This window comes from Schistocerca piceifrons, chromosome 2 (assembly GCF_021461385.2).
Source record: "Schistocerca piceifrons isolate TAMUIC-IGC-003096 chromosome 2, iqSchPice1.1, whole genome shotgun sequence".
In the NCBI taxonomy this organism is placed as follows: Eukaryota; Metazoa; Arthropoda; class Insecta; order Orthoptera; family Acrididae; genus Schistocerca; species Schistocerca piceifrons.
This window is the reverse complement of record NC_060139.1, coordinates 40,203,148-40,221,338: the sequence shown is the minus strand read 5'-3', so window position 1 is coordinate 40,221,338 and position 18,191 is coordinate 40,203,148. Positions and strand designations below refer to the sequence as shown.

The 18,191-nt window shown below is 50.5% G+C and overlaps 19 non-coding genes across 19 annotated transcripts; 10 read left to right on the top strand and 9 right to left on the bottom strand.

Moving 5' to 3' along the window:
• Nucleotides 1-155: 155 nt before the first annotated feature.
• On the top strand, nucleotides 156-239 carry Trnal-uaa. The gene has a single exon. It is a non-coding gene; the product is annotated as a tRNA-Leu (tRNA).
• Nucleotides 240-1,365: 1,126 nt separating this feature from the next.
• Trnag-ccc lies at nucleotides 1,366-1,437 on the bottom strand. The gene has a single exon. It is a non-coding gene; the product is annotated as a tRNA-Gly (tRNA).
• Nucleotides 1,438-2,120: 683 nt separating this feature from the next.
• Nucleotides 2,121-2,204, top strand: Trnal-uaa. The gene has a single exon. It is a non-coding gene; the product is annotated as a tRNA-Leu (tRNA).
• A 1,127-nt stretch (nucleotides 2,205-3,331) lies between these two features.
• On the bottom strand, nucleotides 3,332-3,403 carry Trnag-ccc. Its single transcript has one exon. It is a non-coding gene; the product is annotated as a tRNA-Gly (tRNA).
• A 683-nt stretch (nucleotides 3,404-4,086) lies between these two features.
• Trnal-uaa lies at nucleotides 4,087-4,170 on the top strand. Its single transcript has one exon. It is a non-coding gene; the product is annotated as a tRNA-Leu (tRNA).
• Nucleotides 4,171-5,296: 1,126 nt separating this feature from the next.
• Nucleotides 5,297-5,368, bottom strand: Trnag-ccc. Its single transcript has one exon. It is a non-coding gene; the product is annotated as a tRNA-Gly (tRNA).
• A 683-nt stretch (nucleotides 5,369-6,051) lies between these two features.
• Trnal-uaa lies at nucleotides 6,052-6,135 on the top strand. Its single transcript has one exon. It is a non-coding gene; the product is annotated as a tRNA-Leu (tRNA).
• A 1,126-nt stretch (nucleotides 6,136-7,261) lies between these two features.
• Trnag-ccc lies at nucleotides 7,262-7,333 on the bottom strand. Its single transcript has one exon. It is a non-coding gene; the product is annotated as a tRNA-Gly (tRNA).
• Nucleotides 7,334-8,016: 683 nt separating this feature from the next.
• Nucleotides 8,017-8,100, top strand: Trnal-uaa. The gene has a single exon. It is a non-coding gene; the product is annotated as a tRNA-Leu (tRNA).
• A 1,126-nt stretch (nucleotides 8,101-9,226) lies between these two features.
• Trnag-ccc lies at nucleotides 9,227-9,298 on the bottom strand. The gene has a single exon. It is a non-coding gene; the product is annotated as a tRNA-Gly (tRNA).
• A 683-nt stretch (nucleotides 9,299-9,981) lies between these two features.
• Nucleotides 9,982-10,065, top strand: Trnal-uaa. Its single transcript has one exon. It is a non-coding gene; the product is annotated as a tRNA-Leu (tRNA).
• Nucleotides 10,066-11,191: 1,126 nt separating this feature from the next.
• Nucleotides 11,192-11,263, bottom strand: Trnag-ccc. Its single transcript has one exon. It is a non-coding gene; the product is annotated as a tRNA-Gly (tRNA).
• A 683-nt stretch (nucleotides 11,264-11,946) lies between these two features.
• On the top strand, nucleotides 11,947-12,030 carry Trnal-uaa. Its single transcript has one exon. It is a non-coding gene; the product is annotated as a tRNA-Leu (tRNA).
• Nucleotides 12,031-13,156: 1,126 nt separating this feature from the next.
• Trnag-ccc lies at nucleotides 13,157-13,228 on the bottom strand. The gene has a single exon. It is a non-coding gene; the product is annotated as a tRNA-Gly (tRNA).
• Nucleotides 13,229-13,911: 683 nt separating this feature from the next.
• On the top strand, nucleotides 13,912-13,995 carry Trnal-uaa. The gene has a single exon. It is a non-coding gene; the product is annotated as a tRNA-Leu (tRNA).
• A 1,126-nt stretch (nucleotides 13,996-15,121) lies between these two features.
• Nucleotides 15,122-15,193, bottom strand: Trnag-ccc. The gene has a single exon. It is a non-coding gene; the product is annotated as a tRNA-Gly (tRNA).
• A 683-nt stretch (nucleotides 15,194-15,876) lies between these two features.
• Trnal-uaa lies at nucleotides 15,877-15,960 on the top strand. Its single transcript has one exon. It is a non-coding gene; the product is annotated as a tRNA-Leu (tRNA).
• Nucleotides 15,961-17,086: 1,126 nt separating this feature from the next.
• Nucleotides 17,087-17,158, bottom strand: Trnag-ccc. Its single transcript has one exon. It is a non-coding gene; the product is annotated as a tRNA-Gly (tRNA).
• Nucleotides 17,159-17,841: 683 nt separating this feature from the next.
• Nucleotides 17,842-17,925, top strand: Trnal-uaa. The gene has a single exon. It is a non-coding gene; the product is annotated as a tRNA-Leu (tRNA).
• Nucleotides 17,926-18,191: the final 266 nt, after the last annotated feature.

Below are 18,191 nucleotides of genomic sequence, written 5' to 3'. Positions count from 1 at the left end.
AGTGAGGGTGGGGTGCAACCTCACATCTGACAACTCGTTTTAAATACTCTAAAACCAACGTATTTCCTTCACACAAGAAAAAAACACGCTAATTTCGCAGTCAGGCTCTGGAGATATACCGAGAAACGACGGTGGAAGAGATCTTGCGCCTACGCGTCAGATTGGCCGAGCGGTCTAAGGCGCCAGATTTAAGCTCTGGTTCCCGAAGGGGAGCGTGGGTTCGAACCCCACATCTGACAATGCATTTTAAATATTCCAAAACTACCAATTTCGTACATGCGGGAAAACAAGTAAATTACGCGGGAACAGGTTCCACAGATACTACGAGAAACGGCAGTGACTATGGTGCTTGCCTTGCAAGTCTGATTGTCTGGCTGCCTGAAAGAATGGAAAGCTGTTAGGAGACATGGCTTTCAGCCACGAGGCCCGGAATCGATTCCCGGTAGCCGAACATTCTTTTGTTTGCTGAGTCTTGGTTATTCTCACGGCATTTACGATATCTTTGGGTTGTGGTTTTTGGGGTCCAAGCATCAGGCGAGCAAACGTGAACGAAAGCAGATATGTGCGTAAATGAGTGTCAGGGCAGTAATAAAGGTGGATGAGACGGTGGATCGGGTATTGGACTGCAGACGTGCCACATTGCGTAGCTCGATAGCTGAGTAAGTTAGAGCGTCGTGCTGTGAACACAAAGGCCACGTATTCGACCGCACCAAGTGCCATTTCATTTTTCTCCCCTAAAAGACAATGCTTCCTCCAGCGACACACTGCCAGGTAAATAACAAGCGATCTTCACAAGAAGTAAGGTGTCTACACGTTGCGCGATACTGTCGCCAACGGCCACACCGCGCGTAGTGCAGCGGTTCTCGTCTGTTCACCGGCGTTAGGAATCGTTGGCCGTGGTTAGTACATGGATGCGTGCTCGGCTGGGAACTCGACGTGCTGTTGCCTTCTTTCATTTTGCATTTTTCCTTCGGCTTCGTTGTTGCTTAGCAATAATTATGCGGTCCCGCACGCTGACGCCACTCTTGCCTCTCGGTACACTAAGGGGCGAATCTGTGGCCACAATAAAATGAAAGGTTCTGTCGTGTGTTTGTCGTTTTTTGGTCTCTCCCAGTCGTTTGTCGCGCCTGCCCTCTACATATATGCCCATTTCCAAGCGTCAGCTTTCGCGTCAGCCGAGCAAAGTCGAGACAAGTCGACACATGGAGACACACGATGCTGAGAAACGAAAGCCGCAGACTAGCGCCCTGGCAGCACGGACTGAGACGAGGGGCGAAGGAAAACTATTCGTACCGCGACAGTTCACAGTTTCGAAGATCGCGTTTCGTTACGTGGAATACCCGTAGAAGAAAAAAGTACCTTTTGTGCGGTGGCCGGGAATCGAACCCGGATCAACTGCTTGGGAAGCAACCATGCTGACCGTTACACCACCACCGCGTTGTGCTGCGTCCCACCCACGCCTTGATGTGTCGGCTACCCTCCTGCCATCAGAGGCCGAAGGCGACGGCGCTGTAGGCGCTCAACGCCAGGGCGGAGGTGAGCACATCTGAACGCAGTGCGTAGGTGCTGCTAGGGCGATGTAGCGTAGCTAGAAGCAGAACTGACAGCCGTTGAAAAACTGCCCTTTAATTTACAGCAGGGCGATAAAACAAATATCTAATGTGACGTACTTACTGATGATCCAGAGACGATTCAGCATGTGTGTGCCAATCCAGAAGTAGAAAGCGCCTAAGTATCACAATATTAAGTTGGTTAGTTTGATGCTCGCCTGGAGCCTATCATTAGCTTCCCCTGAGGGCGAAATGCACAGCGTAGCCGTTGCTAGGGAACGGCCTCTTCTGTCGTTTTTTGTTTTCTCTGCGTCAGTGTGAATATTGATAACTACAGTTCTGCTCGTTCCACTCAAGACAGATGGCGACTTAAAACAATGGTGTAAGGCACCATGTTTAAGCTGTGGTTCCCGAAAGTGAGGGTGGGGTGCAACCTCACATCTGACAACTCGTTTTAAATACTCTAAAACCAACGTATTTCCTTCACACAAGAAAAAAACACGCTAATTTCGCAGTCAGGCTCTGGAGATATACCGAGAAACGACGGTGGAAGAGATCTGGCGCCTACGCGTCAGATTGGCCGAGCGGTCTAAGGCGCCAGATTTAAGCTCTGGTTCCCGAAGGGGAGCGTGGGTTCGAACCCCACATCTGACAATGCATTTTAAATATTCCAAAACTACCAATTTCGTACATGCGGGAAAACAAGTAAATTACGCGGGAACAGGTTCCACAGATACTACGAGAAACGGCAGTGACTATGGTGCTTGCCTTGCAAGTCTGATTGTCTGGCGGCCTGAAAGAATGGAAAGCTGTTAGGAGACATGGCTTTCAGCCACGAGGCCCGGAATCGATTCCCGGTAGCCGAACATTCTTTTGTTTGCTGAGTCTTGGTTATTCTCACGGCATTTACGATATCTTTGGGTTGTGGTTTTTGGGGTCCAAGCATCAGGCGAGCAAACGTGAACGAAAGCAGATATGTGCGTAAATGAGTGTCAGGGCAGTAATAAAGGTGGATGAGACGGTGGATCGGGTATTGGACTGCAGACGTGCCACATTGCGTAGCTCGATAGCTGAGTAAGTTAGAGCGTCGTGCTGTGAACACAAAGGCCACGTATTCGACCGCACCAAGTGCCATTTCATTTTTCTCCCCTAAAAGACAATGCTTCCTCCAGCGACACACTGCCAGGTAAATAACAAGCGATCTTCACAAGAAGTAAGGTGTCTACACGTTGCGCGATACTGTCGCCAACGGCCACACCGCGCGTAGTGCAGCGGTTCTCGTCTGTTCACCGGCGTTAGGAATCGTTGGCCGTGGTTAGTACATGGATGCGTGCTCGGCTGGGAACTCGACGTGCTGTTGCCTTCTTTCATTTTGCATTTTTCCTTCGGCTTCGTTGTTGCTTAGCAATAATTATGCGGTCCCGCACGCTGACGCCACTCTTGCCTCTCGGTACACTAAGGGGCGAATCTGTGGCCACAATAAAATGAAAGGTTCTGTCGTGTGTTTGTCGTTTTTTGGTCTCTCCCAGTCGTTTGTCGCGCCTGCCCTCTACATATATGCCCATTTCCAAGCGTCAGCTTTCGCGTCAGCCGAGCAAAGTCGAGACAAGTCGACACATGGAGACACACGATGCTGAGAAACGAAAGCCGCAGACTAGCGCCCTGGCAGCACGGACTGAGACGAGGGGCGAAGGAAAACTATTCGTACCGCGACAGTTCACAGTTTCGAAGATCGCGTTTCGTTACGTGGAATACCCGTAGAAGAAAAAAAGTACCTTTTGTGCGGTGGCCGGGAATCGAACCCGGATCAACTGCTTGGGAAGCAACCATGCTGACCGTTACACCACCACCGCGTTGTGCTGCGTCCCACCCACGCCTTGATGTGTCGGCTACCCTCCTGCCATCAGAGGCCGAAGGCGACGGCGCTGTAGGCGCTCAACGCCAGGGCGGAGGTGAGCACATCTGAACGCAGTGCGTAGGTGCTGCTAGGGCGATGTAGCGTAGCTAGAAGCAGAACTGACAGCCGTTGAAAAACTGCCCTTTAATTTACAGCAGGGCGATAAAACAAATATCTAATGTGACGTACTTACTGATGATCCAGAGACGATTCAGCATGTGTGTGCCAATCCAGAAGTAGAAAGCGCCTAAGTATCACAATATTAAGTTGGTTAGTTTGATGCTCGCCTGGAGCCTATCATTAGCTTCCCCTGAGGGCGAAATGCACAGCGTAGCCGTTGCTAGGGAACGGCCTCTTCTGTCGTTTTTTGTTTTCTCTGCGTCAGTGTGAATATTGATAACTACAGTTCTGCTCGTTCCACTCAAGACAGATGGCGACTTAAAACAATGGTGTAAGGCACCATGTTTAAGCTGTGGTTCCCGAAAGTGAGGGTGGGGTGCAACCTCACATCTGACAACTCGTTTTAAATACTCTAAAACCAACGTATTTCCTTCACACAAGAAAAAAACACGCTAATTTCGCAGTCAGGCTCTGGAGATATACCGAGAAACGACGGTGGAAGAGATCTGGCGCCTACGCGTCAGATTGGCCGAGCGGTCTAAGGCGCCAGATTTAAGCTCTGGTTCCCGAAGGGGAGCGTGGGTTCGAACCCCACATCTGACAATGCATTTTAAATATTCCAAAACTACCAATTTCGTACATGCGGGAAAACAAGTAAATTACGCGGGAACAGGTTCCACAGATACTACGAGAAACGGCAGTGACTATGGTGCTTGCCTTGCAAGTCTGATTGTCTGGCGGCCTGAAAGAATGGAAAGCTGTTAGGAGACATGGCTTTCAGCCACGAGGCCCGGAATCGATTCCCGGTAGCCGAACATTCTTTTGTTTGCTGAGTCTTGGTTATTCTCACGGCATTTACGATATCTTTGGGTTGTGGTTTTTGGGGTCCAAGCATCAGGCGAGCAAACGTGAACGAAAGCAGATATGTGCGTAAATGAGTGTCAGGGCAGTAATAAAGGTGGATGAGACGGTGGATCGGGTATTGGACTGCAGACGTGCCACATTGCGTAGCTCGATAGCTGAGTAAGTTAGAGCGTCGTGCTGTGAACACAAAGGCCACGTATTCGACCGCACCAAGTGCCATTTCATTTTTCTCCCCTAAAAGACAATGCTTCCTCCAGCGACACACTGCCAGGTAAATAACAAGCGATCTTCACAAGAAGTAAGGTGTCTACACGTTGCGCGATACTGTCGCCAACGGCCACACCGCGCGTAGTGCAGCGGTTCTCGTCTGTTCACCGGCGTTAGGAATCGTTGGCCGTGGTTAGTACATGGATGCGTGCTCGGCTGGGAACTCGACGTGCTGTTGCCTTCTTTCATTTTGCATTTTTCCTTCGGCTTCGTTGTTGCTTAGCAATAATTATGCGGTCCCGCACGCTGACGCCACTCTTGCCTCTCGGTACACTAAGGGGCGAATCTGTGGCCACAATAAAATGAAAGGTTCTGTCGTGTGTTTGTCGTTTTTTGGTCTCTCCCAGTCGTTTGTCGCGCCTGCCCTCTACATATATGCCCATTTCCAAGCGTCAGCTTTCGCGTCAGCCGAGCAAAGTCGAGACAAGTCGACACATGGAGACACACGATGCTGAGAAACGAAAGCCGCAGACTAGCGCCCTGGCAGCACGGACTGAGACGAGGGGCGAAGGAAAACTATTCGTACCGCGACAGTTCACAGTTTCGAAGATCGCGTTTCGTTACGTGGAATACCCGTAGAAGAAAAAAGTACCTTTTGTGCGGTGGCCGGGAATCGAACCCGGATCAACTGCTTGGGAAGCAACCATGCTGACCGTTACACCACCACCGCGTTGTGCTGCGTCCCACCCACGCCTTGATGTGTCGGCTACCCTCCTGCCATCAGAGGCCGAAGGCGACGGCGCTGTAGGCGCTCAACGCCAGGGCGGAGGTGAGCACATCTGAACGCAGTGCGTAGGTGCTGCTAGGGCGATGTAGCGTAGCTAGAAGCAGAACTGACAGCCGTTGAAAAACTGCCCTTTAATTTACAGCAGGGCGATAAAACAAATATCTAATGTGACGTACTTACTGATGATCCAGAGACGATTCAGCATGTGTGTGCCAATCCAGAAGTAGAAAGCGCCTAAGTATCACAATATTAAGTTGGTTAGTTTGATGCTCGCCTGGAGCCTATCATTAGCTTCCCCTGAGGGCGAAATGCACAGCGTAGCCGTTGCTAGGGAACGGCCTCTTCTGTCGTTTTTTGTTTTCTCTGCGTCAGTGTGAATATTGATAACTACAGTTCTGCTCGTTCCACTCAAGACAGATGGCGACGGAAAACAATGGTGTAAGGCACCATGTTTAAGCTGTGGTTCCCGAAAGTGAGGGTGGGGTGCAACCTCACATCTGACAACTCGTTTTAAATACTCTAAAACCAACGTATTTCCTTCACACAAGAAAAAAACACGCTAATTTCGCAGTCAGGCTCTGGAGATATACCGAGAAACGACGGTGGAAGAGATCTGGCGCCCACGCGTCAGATTGGCCGAGCGGTCTAAGGCGCCAGATTTAAGCTCTGGTTCCCGAAGGGGAGCGTGGGTTCGAACCCCACATCTGACAATGCATTTTAAATATTCCAAAACTACCAATTTCGTACATGCGGGAAAACAAGTAAATTACGCGGGAACAGGTTCCACAGATACTACGAGAAACGGCAGTGACTATGGTGCTTGCCTTGCAAGTCTGATTGTCTGGCGGCCTGAAAGAATGGAAAGCTGTTAGGAGACATGGCTTTCAGCCACGAGGCCCGGAATCGATTCCCGGTAGCCGAACATTCTTTTGTTTGCTGAGTCTTGGTTATTCTCACGGCATTTACGATATCTTTGGGTTGTGGTTTTTGGGGTCCAAGCATCAGGCGAGCAAACGTGAACGAAAGCAGATATGTGCGTAAATGAGTGTCAGGGCAGTAATAAAGGTGGATGAGACGGTGGATCGGGTATTGGACTGCAGACGTGCCACATTGCGTAGCTCGATAGCTGAGTAAGTTAGAGCGTCGTGCTGTGAACACAAAGGCCACGTATTCGACCGCACCAAGTGCCATTTCATTTTTCTCCCCTAAAAGACAATGCTTCCTCCAGCGACACACTGCCAGGTAAATAACAAGCGATCTTCACAAGAAGTAAGGTGTCTACACGTTGCGCGATACTGTCGCCAACGGCCACACCGCGCGTAGTGCAGCGGTTCTCGTCTGTTCACCGGCGTTAGGAATCGTTGGCCGTGGTTAGTACATGGATGCGTGCTCGGCTGGGAACTCGACGTGCTGTTGCCTTCTTTCATTTTGCATTTTTCCTTCGGCTTCGTTGTTGCTTAGCAATAATTATGCGGTCCCGCACGCTGACGCCACTCTTGCCTCTCGGTACACTAAGGGGCGAATCTGTGGCCACAATAAAATGAAAGGTTCTGTCGTGTGTTTGTCGTTTTTTGGTCTCTCCCAGTCGTTTGTCGCGCCTGCCCTCTACATATATGCCCATTTCCAAGCGTCAGCTTTCGCGTCAGCCGAGCAAAGTCGAGACAAGTCGACACATGGAGACACACGATGCTGAGAAACGAAAGCCGCAGACTAGCGCCCTGGCAGCACGGACTGAGACGAGGGGCGAAGGAAAACTATTCGTACCGCGACAGTTCACAGTTTCGAAGATCGCGTTTCGTTACGTGGAATACCCGTAGAAGAAAAAAGTACCTTTTGTGCGGTGGCCGGGAATCGAACCCGGATCAACTGCTTGGGAAGCAACCATGCTGACCGTTACACCACCACCGCGTTGTGCTGCGTCCCACCCACGCCTTGATGTGTCGGCTACCCTCCTGCCATCAGAGGCCGAAGGCGACGGCGCTGTAGGCGCTCAACGCCAGGGCGGAGGTGAGCACATCTGAACGCAGTGCGTAGGTGCTGCTAGGGCGATGTAGCGTAGCTAGAAGCAGAACTGACAGCCGTTGAAAAACTGCCCTTTAATTTACAGCAGGGCGATAAAACAAATATCTAATGTGACGTACTTACTGATGATCCAGAGACGATTCAGCATGTGTGTGCCAATCCAGAAGTAGAAAGCGCCTAAGTATCACAATATTAAGTTGGTTAGTTTGATGCTCGCCTGGAGCCTATCATTAGCTTCCCCTGAGGGCGAAATGCACAGCGTAGCCGTTGCTAGGGAACGGCCTCTTCTGTCGTTTTTTGTTTTCTCTGCGTCAGTGTGAATATTGATAACTACAGTTCTGCTCGTTCCACTCAAGACAGATGGCGACTTAAAACAATGGTGTAAGGCACCATGTTTAAGCTGTGGTTCCCGAAAGTGAGGGTGGGGTGCAACCTCACATCTGACAACTCGTTTTAAATACTCTAAAACCAACGTATTTCCTTCACACAAGAAAAAAACACGCTAATTTCGCAGTCAGGCTCTGGAGATATACCGAGAAACGACGGTGGAAGAGATCTGGCGCCTACGCGTCAGACTGGCCGAGCGGTCTAAGGCGCCAGATTTAAGCTCTGGTTCCCGAAGGGGAGCGTGGGTTCGAACCCCACATCTGACAATGCATTTTAAATATTCCAAAACTACCAATTTCGTACATGCGGGAAAACAAGTAAATTACGCGGGAACAGGTTCCACAGATACTACGAGAAACGGCAGTGACTATGGTGCTTGCCTTGCAAGTCTGATTGTCTGGCGGCCTGAAAGAATGGAAAGCTGTTAGGAGACATGGCTTTCAGCCACGAGGCCCGGAATCGATTCCCGGTAGCCGAACATTCTTTTGTTTGCTGAGTCTTGGTTATTCTCACGGCATTTACGATATCTTTGGGTTGTGGTTTTTGGGGTCCAAGCATCAGGCGAGCAAACGTGAACGAAAGCAGATATGTGCGTAAATGAGTGTCAGGGCAGTAATAAAGGTGGATGAGACGGTGGATCGGGTATTGGACTGCAGACGTGCCACATTGCGTAGCTCGATAGCTGAGTAAGTTAGAGCGTCGTGCTGTGAACACAAAGGCCACGTATTCGACCGCACCAAGTGCCATTTCATTTTTCTCCCCTAAAAGACAATGCTTCCTCCAGCGACACACTGCCAGGTAAATAACAAGCGATCTTCACAAGAAGTAAGGTGTCTACACGTTGCGCGATACTGTCGCCAACGGCCACACCGCGCGTAGTGCAGCGGTTCTCGTCTGTTCACCGGCGTTAGGAATCGTTGGCCGTGGTTAGTACATGGATGCGTGCTCGGCTGGGAACTCGACGTGCTGTTGCCTTCTTTCATTTTGCATTTTTCCTTCGGCTTCGTTGTTGCTTAGCAATAATTATGCGGTCCCGCACGCTGACGCCACTCTTGCCTCTCGGTACACTAAGGGGCGAATCTGTGGCCACAATAAAATGAAAGGTTCTGTCGTGTGTTTGTCGTTTTTTGGTCTCTCCCAGTCGTTTGTCGCGCCTGCCCTCTACATATATGCCCATTTCCAAGCGTCAGCTTTCGCGTCAGCCGAGCAAAGTCGAGACAAGTCGACACATGGAGACACACGATGCTGAGAAACGAAAGCCGCAGACTAGCGCCCTGGCAGCACGGACTGAGACGAGGGGCGAAGGAAAACTATTCGTACCGCGACAGTTCACAGTTTCGAAGATCGCGTTTCGTTACGTGGAATACCCGTAGAAGAAAAAAGTACCTTTTGTGCGGTGGCCGGGAATCGAACCCGGATCAACTGCTTGGGAAGCAACCATGCTGACCGTTACACCACCACCGCGTTGTGCTGCGTCCCACCCACGCCTTGATGTGTCGGCTACCCTCCTGCCATCAGAGGCCGAAGGCGACGGCGCTGTAGGCGCTCAACGCCAGGGCGGAGGTGAGCACATCTGAACGCAGTGCGTAGGTGCTGCTAGGGCGATGTAGCGTAGCTAGAAGCAGAACTGACAGCCGTTGAAAAACTGCCCTTTAATTTACAGCAGGGCGATAAAACAAATATCTAATGTGACGTACTTACTGATGATCCAGAGACGATTCAGCATGTGTGTGCCAATCCAGAAGTAGAAAGCGCCTAAGTATCACAATATTAAGTTGGTTAGTTTGATGCTCGCCTGGAGCCTATCATTAGCTTCCCCTGAGGGCGAAATGCACAGCGTAGCCGTTGCTAGGGAACGGCCTCTTCTGTCGTTTTTTGTTTTCTCTGCGTCAGTGTGAATATTGATAACTACAGTTCTGCTCGTTCCACTCAAGACAGATGGCGACGGAAAACAATGGTGTAAGGCACCATGTTTAAGCTGTGGTTCCCGAAAGTGAGGGTGGGGTGCAACCTCACATCTGACAACTCGTTTTAAATACTCTAAAACCAACGTATTTCCTTCACACAAGAAAAAAACACGCTAATTTCGCAGTCAGGCTCTGGAGATATACCGAGAAACGACGGTGGAAGAGATCTGGCGCCCACGCGTCAGATTGGCCGAGCGGTCTAAGGCGCCAGATTTAAGCTCTGGTTCCCGAAGGGGAGCGTGGGTTCGAACCCCACATCTGACAATGCATTTTAAATATTCCAAAACTACCAATTTCGTACATGCGGGAAAACAAGTAAATTACGCGGGAACAGGTTCCACAGATACTACGAGAAACGGCAGTGACTATGGTGCTTGCCTTGCAAGTCTGATTGTCTGGCGGCCTGAAAGAATGGAAAGCTGTTAGGAGACATGGCTTTCAGCCACGAGGCCCGGAATCGATTCCCGGTAGCCGAACATTCTTTTGTTTGCTGAGTCTTGGTTATTCTCACGGCATTTACGATATCTTTGGGTTGTGGTTTTTGGGGTCCAAGCATCAGGCGAGCAAACGTGAACGAAAGCAGATATGTGCGTAAATGAGTGTCAGGGCAGTAATAAAGGTGGATGAGACGGTGGATCGGGTATTGGACTGCAGACGTGCCACATTGCGTAGCTCGATAGCTGAGTAAGTTAGAGCGTCGTGCTGTGAACACAAAGGCCACGTATTCGACCGCACCAAGTGCCATTTCATTTTTCTCCCCTAAAAGACAATGCTTCCTCCAGCGACACACTGCCAGGTAAATAACAAGCGATCTTCACAAGAAGTAAGGTGTCTACACGTTGCGCGATACTGTCGCCAACGGCCACACCGCGCGTAGTGCAGCGGTTCTCGTCTGTTCACCGGCGTTAGGAATCGTTGGCCGTGGTTAGTACATGGATGCGTGCTCGGCTGGGAACTCGACGTGCTGTTGCCTTCTTTCATTTTGCATTTTTCCTTCGGCTTCGTTGTTGCTTAGCAATAATTATGCGGTCCCGCACGCTGACGCCACTCTTGCCTCTCGGTACACTAAGGGGCGAATCTGTGGCCACAATAAAATGAAAGGTTCTGTCGTGTGTTTGTCGTTTTTTGGTCTCTCCCAGTCGTTTGTCGCGCCTGCCCTCTACATATATGCCCATTTCCAAGCGTCAGCTTTCGCGTCAGCCGAGCAAAGTCGAGACAAGTCGACACATGGAGACACACGATGCTGAGAAACGAAAGCCGCAGACTAGCGCCCTGGCAGCACGGACTGAGACGAGGGGCGAAGGAAAACTATTCGTACCGCGACAGTTCACAGTTTCGAAGATCGCGTTTCGTTACGTGGAATACCCGTAGAAGAAAAAAGTACCTTTTGTGCGGTGGCCGGGAATCGAACCCGGATCAACTGCTTGGGAAGCAACCATGCTGACCGTTACACCACCACCGCGTTGTGCTGCGTCCCACCCACGCCTTGATGTGTCGGCTACCCTCCTGCCATCAGAGGCCGAAGGCGACGGCGCTGTAGGCGCTCAACGCCAGGGCGGAGGTGAGCACATCTGAACGCAGTGCGTAGGTGCTGCTAGGGCGATGTAGCGTAGCTAGAAGCAGAACTGACAGCCGTTGAAAAACTGCCCTTTAATTTACAGCAGGGCGATAAAACAAATATCTAATGTGACGTACTTACTGATGATCCAGAGACGATTCAGCATGTGTGTGCCAATCCAGAAGTAGAAAGCGCCTAAGTATCACAATATTAAGTTGGTTAGTTTGATGCTCGCCTGGAGCCTATCATTAGCTTCCCCTGAGGGCGAAATGCACAGCGTAGCCGTTGCTAGGGAACGGCCTCTTCTGTCGTTTTTTGTTTTCTCTGCGTCAGTGTGAATATTGATAACTACAGTTCTGCTCGTTCCACTCAAGACAGATGGCGACGGAAAACAATGGTGTAAGGCACCATGTTTAAGCTGTGGTTCCCGAAAGTGAGGGTGGGGTGCAACCTCACATCTGACAACTCGTTTTAAATACTCTAAAACCAACGTATTTCCTTCACACAAGAAAAAAACACGCTAATTTCGCAGTCAGGCTCTGGAGATATACCGAGAAACGACGGTGGAAGAGATCTGGCGCCCACGCGTCAGATTGGCCGAGCGGTCTAAGGCGCCAGATTTAAGCTCTGGTTCCCGAAGGGGAGCGTGGGTTCGAACCCCACATCTGACAATGCATTTTAAATATTCCAAAACTACCAATTTCGTACATGCGGGAAAACAAGTAAATTACGCGGGAACAGGTTCCACAGACACTACGAGAAACGGCAGTGACTATGGTGCTTGCCTTGCAAGTCTGATTGTCTGGCGGCCTGAAAGAATGGAAAGCTGTTAGGAGACATGGCTTTCAGCCACGAGGCCCGGAATCGATTCCCGGTAGCCGAACATTCTTTTGTTTGCTGAGTCTTGGTTATTCTCACGGCATTTACGATATCTTTGGGTTGTGGTTTTTGGGGTCCAAGCATCAGGCGAGCAAACGTGAACGAAAGCAGATATGTGCGTAAATGAGTGTCAGGGCAGTAATAAAGGTGGATGAGACGGTGGATCGGGTATTGGACTGCAGACGTGCCACATTGCGTAGCTCGATAGCTGAGTAAGTTAGAGCGTCGTGCTGTGAACACAAAGGCCACGTATTCGACCGCACCAAGTGCCATTTCATTTTTCTCCCCTAAAAGACAATGCTTCCTCCAGCGACACACTGCCAGGTAAATAACAAGCGATCTTCACAAGAAGTAAGGTGTCTACACGTTGCGCGATACTGTCGCCAACGGCCACACCGCGCGTAGTGCAGCGGTTCTCGTCTGTTCACCGGCGTTAGGAATCGTTGGCCGTGGTTAGTACATGGATGCGTGCTCGGCTGGGAACTCGACGTGCTGTTGCCTTCTTTCATTTTGCATTTTTCCTTCGGCTTCGTTGTTGCTTAGCAATAATTATGCGGTCCCGCACGCTGACGCCACTCTTGCCTCTCGGTACACTAAGGGGCGAATCTGTGGCCACAATAAAATGAAAGGTTCTGTCGTGTGTTTGTCGTTTTTTGGTCTCTCCCAGTCGTTTGTCGCGCCTGCCCTCTACATATATGCCCATTTCCAAGCGTCAGCTTTCGCGTCAGCCGAGCAAAATCGAGACAAGTCGACACATGGAGACACACGATGCTGAGAAACGAAAGCCGCAGACTAGCGCCCTGGCAGCACGGACTGAGACGAGGGGCGAAGGAAAACTATTCGTACCGCGACAGTTCACAGTTTCGAAGATCGCGTTTCGTTACGTGGAATACCCGTAGAAGAAAAAAGTACCTTTTGTGCGGTGGCCGGGAATCGAACCCGGATCAACTGCTTGGGAAGCAACCATGCTGACCGTTACACCACCACCGCGTTGTGCTGCGTCCCACCCACGCCTTGATGTGTCGGCTACCCTCCTGCCATCAGAGGCCGAAGGCGACGGCGCTGTAGGCGCTCAACGCCAGGGCGGAGGTGAGCACATCTGAACGCAGTGCGTAGGTGCTGCTAGGGCGATGTAGCGTAGCTAGAAGCAGAACTGACAGCCGTTGAAAAACTGCCCTTTAATTTACAGCAGGGCGATAAAACAAATATCTAATGTGACGTACTTACTGATGATCCAGAGACGATTCAGCATGTGTGTGCCAATCCAGAAGTAGAAAGCGCCTAAGTATCACAATATTAAGTTGGTTAGTTTGATGCTCGCCTGGAGCCTATCATTAGCTTCCCCTGAGGGCGAAATGCACAGCGTAGCCGTTGCTAGGGAACGGCCTCTTCTGTCGTTTTTTGTTTTCTCTGCGTCAGTGTGAATATTGATAACTACAGTTCTGCTCGTTCCACTCAAGACAGATGGCGACGGAAAACAATGGTGTAAGGCACCATGTTTAAGCTGTGGTTCCCGAAAGTGAGGGTGGGGTGCAACCTCACATCTGACAACTCGTTTTAAATACTCTAAAACCAACGTATTTCCTTCACACAAGAAAAAAACACGCTAATTTCGCAGTCAGGCTCTGGAGATATACCGAGAAACGACGGTGGAAGAGATCTGGCGCCCACGCGTCAGATTGGCCGAGCGGTCTAAGGCGCCAGATTTAAGCTCTGGTTCCCGAAGGGGAGCGTGGGTTCGAACCCCACATCTGACAATGCATTTTAAATATTCCAAAACTACCAATTTCGTACATGCGGGAAAACAAGTAAATTACGCGGGAACAGGTTCCACAGACACTACGAGAAACGGCAGTGACTATGGTGCTTGCCTTGCAAGTCTGATTGTCTGGCGGCCTGAAAGAATGGAAAGCTGTTAGGAGACATGGCTTTCAGCCACGAGGCCCGGAATCGATTCCCGGTAGCCGAACATTCTTTTGTTTGCTGAGTCTTGGTTATTCTCACGGCATTTACGATATCTTTGGGTTGTGGTTTTTGGGGTCCAAGCATCAGGCGAGCAAACGTGAACGAAAGCAGATATGTGCGTAAATGAGTGTCAGGGCAGTAATAAAGGTGGATGAGACGGTGGATCGGGTATTGGACTGCAGACGTGCCACATTGCGTAGCTCGATAGCTGAGTAAGTTAGAGCGTCGTGCTGTGAACACAAAGGCCACGTATTCGACCGCACCAAGTGCCATTTCATTTTTCTCCCCTAAAAGACAATGCTTCCTCCAGCGACACACTGCCAGGTAAATAACAAGCGATCTTCACAAGAAGTAAGGTGTCTACACGTTGCGCGATACTGTCGCCAACGGCCACACCGCGCGTAGTGCAGCGGTTCTCGTCTGTTCACCGGCGTTAGGAATCGTTGGCCGTGGTTAGTACATGGATGCGTGCTCGGCTGGGAACTCGACGTGCTGTTGCCTTCTTTCATTTTGCATTTTTCCTTCGGCTTCGTTGTTGCTTAGCAATAATTATGCGGTCCCGCACGCTGACGCCACTCTTGCCTCTCGGTACACTAAGGGGCGAATCTGTGGCCACAATAAAATGAAAGGTTCTGTCGTGTGTTTGTCGTTTTTTGGTCTCTCCCAGTCGTTTGTCGCGCCTGCCCTCTACATATATGCCCATTTCCAAGCGTCAGCTTTCGCGTCAGCCGAGCAAAGTCGAGACAAGTCGACACATGGAGACACACGATGCTGAGAAACGAAAGCCGCAGACTAGCGCCCTGGCAGCACGGACTGAGACGAGGGGCGAAGGAAAACTATTCGTACCGCGACAGTTCACAGTTTCGAAGATCGCGTTTCGTTACGTGGAATACCCGTAGAAGAAAAAAGTACCTTTTGTGCGGTGGCCGGGAATCGAACCCGGATCAACTGCTTGGGAAGCAACCATGCTGACCGTTACACCACCACCGCGTTGTGCTGCGTCCCACCCACGCCTTGATGTGTCGGCTACCCTCCTGCCATCAGAGGCCGAAGGCGACGGCGCTGTAGGCGCTCAACGCCAGGGCGGAGGTGAGCACATCTGAACGCAGTGCGTAGGTGCTGCTAGGGCGATGTAGCGTAGCTAGAAGCAGAACTGACAGCCGTTGAAAAACTGCCCTTTAATTTACAGCAGGGCGATAAAACAAATATCTAATGTGACGTACTTACTGATGATCCAGAGACGATTCAGCATGTGTGTGCCAATCCAGAAGTAGAAAGCGCCTAAGTATCACAATATTAAGTTGGTTAGTTTGATGCTCGCCTGGAGCCTATCATTAGCTTCCCCTGAGGGCGAAATGCACAGCGTAGCCGTTGCTAGGGAACGGCCTCTTCTGTCGTTTTTTGTTTTCTCTGCGTCAGTGTGAATATTGATAACTACAGTTCTGCTCGTTCCACTCAAGACAGATGGCGACGGAAAACAATGGTGTAAGGCACCATGTTTAAGCTGTGGTTCCCGAAAGTGAGGGTGGGGTGCAACCTCACATCTGACAACTCGTTTTAAATACTCTAAAACCAACGTATTTCCTTCACACAAGAAAAAAACACGCTAATTTCGCAGTCAGGCTCTGGAGATATACCGAGAAACGACGGTGGAAGAGATCTGGCGCCCACGCGTCAGATTGGCCGAGCGGTCTAAGGCGCCAGATTTAAGCTCTGGTTCCCGAAGGGGAGCGTGGGTTCGAACCCCACATCTGACAATGCATTTTAAATATTCCAAAACTACCAATTTCGTACATGCGGGAAAACAAGTAAATTACGCGGGAACAGGTTCCACAGATACTACGAGAAACGGCAGTGACTATGGTGCTTGCCTTGCAAGTCTGATTGTCTGGCGGCCTGAAAGAATGGAAAGCTGTTAGGAGACATGGCTTTCAGCCACGAGGCCCGGAATCGATTCCCGGTAGCCGAACATTCTTTTGTTTGCTGAGTCTTGGTTATTCTCACGGCATTTACGATATCTTTGGGTTGTGGTTTTTGGGGTCCAAGCATCAGGCGAGCAAACGTGAACGAAAGCAGATATGTGCGTAAATGAGTGTCAGGGCAGTAATAAAGGTGGATGAGACGGTGGATCGGGTATTGGACTGCAGACGTGCCACATTGCGTAGCTCGATAGCTGAGTAAGTTAGAGCGTCGTGCTGTGAACACAAAGGCCACGTATTCGACCGCACCAAGTGCCATTTCATTTTTCTCCCCTAAAAGACAATGCTTCCTCCAGCGACACACTGCCAGGTAAATAACAAGCGATCTTCACAAGAAGTAAGGTGTCTACACGTTGCGCGATACTGTCGCCAACGGCCACACCGCGCGTAGTGCAGCGGTTCTCGTCTGTTCACCGGCGTTAGGAATCGTTGGCCGTGGTTAGTACATGGATGCGTGCTCGGCAGGGAACTCGACGTGCTGTTGCCTTCTTTCATTTTGCATTTTTCCTTCGGCTTCGTTGTTGCTTAGCAATAATTATGCGGTCCCGCACGCTGACGCCACTCTTGCCTCTCGGTACACTAAGGGGCGAATCTGTGGCCACAATAAAATGAAAGGTTCTGTCGTGTGTTTGTCGTTTTTTGGTCTCTCCCAGTCGTTTGTCGCGCCTGCCCTCTACATATATGCCCATTTCCAAGCGTCAGCTTTCGCGTCAGCCGAGCAAAGTCGAGACAAGTCGACACATGGAGACACACGATGCTGAGAAACGAAAGCCGCAGACTAGCGCCCTGGCAGCACGGACTGAGACGAGGGGCGAAGGAAAACTATTCGTACCGCGACAGTTCACAGTTTCGAAGATCGCGTTTCGTTACGTGGAATACCCGTAGAAGAAAAAAGTACCTTTTGTGCGGTGGCCGGGAATCGAACCCGGATCAACTGCTTGGGAAGCAACCATGCTGACCGTTACACCACCACCGCGTTGTGCTGCGTCCCACCCACGCCTTGATGTGTCGGCTACCCTCCTGCCATCAGAGGCCGAAGGCGACGGCGCTGTAGGCGCTCAACGCCAGGGCGGAGGTGAGCACATCTGAACGCAGTGCGTAGGTGCTGCTAGGGCGATGTAGCGTAGCTAGAAGCAGAACTGACAGCCGTTGAAAAACTGCCCTTTAATTTACAGCAGGGCGATAAAACAAATATCTAATGTGACGTACTTACTGATGATCCAGAGACGATTCAGCATGTGTGTGCCAATCCAGAAGTAGAAAGCGCCTAAGTATCACAATATTAAGTTGGTTAGTTTGATGCTCGCCTGGAGCCTATCATTAGCTTCCCCTGAGGGCGAAATGCACAGCGTAGCCGTTGCTAGGGAACGGCCTCTTCTGTCGTTTTTTGTTTTCTCTGCGTCAGTGTGAATATTGATAACTACAGTTCTGCTCGTTCCACTCAAGACAGATGGCGACGGAAAACAATGGTGTAAGGCACCATGTTTAAGCTGTGGTTCCCGAAAGTGAGGGTGGGGTGCAACCTCACATCTGACAACTCGTTTTAAATACTCTAAAACCAACGTATTTCCTTCACACAAGAAAAAAACACGCTAATTTCGCAGTCAGGCTCTGGAGATATACCGAGAAACGACGGTGGAAGAGATCTGGCGCCCACGCGTCAGATTGGCCGAGCGGTCTAAGGCGCCAGATTTAAGCTCTGGTTCCCGAAGGGGAGCGTGGGTTCGAACCCCACATCTGACAATGCATTTTAAATATTCCAAAACTACCAATTTCGTACATGCGGGAAAACAAGTAAATTACGCGGGAACAGGTTCCACAGATACTACGAGAAACGGCAGTGACTATGGTGCTTGCCTTGCAAGTCTGATTGTCTGGCGGCCTGAAAGAATGGAAAGCTGTTAGGAGACATGGCTTTCAGCCACGAGGCCCGGAATCGATTCCCGGTAGCCGAACATTCTTTTGTTTGCTGAGTCTTGGTTATTCTCACGGCATTTACGATATCTTTG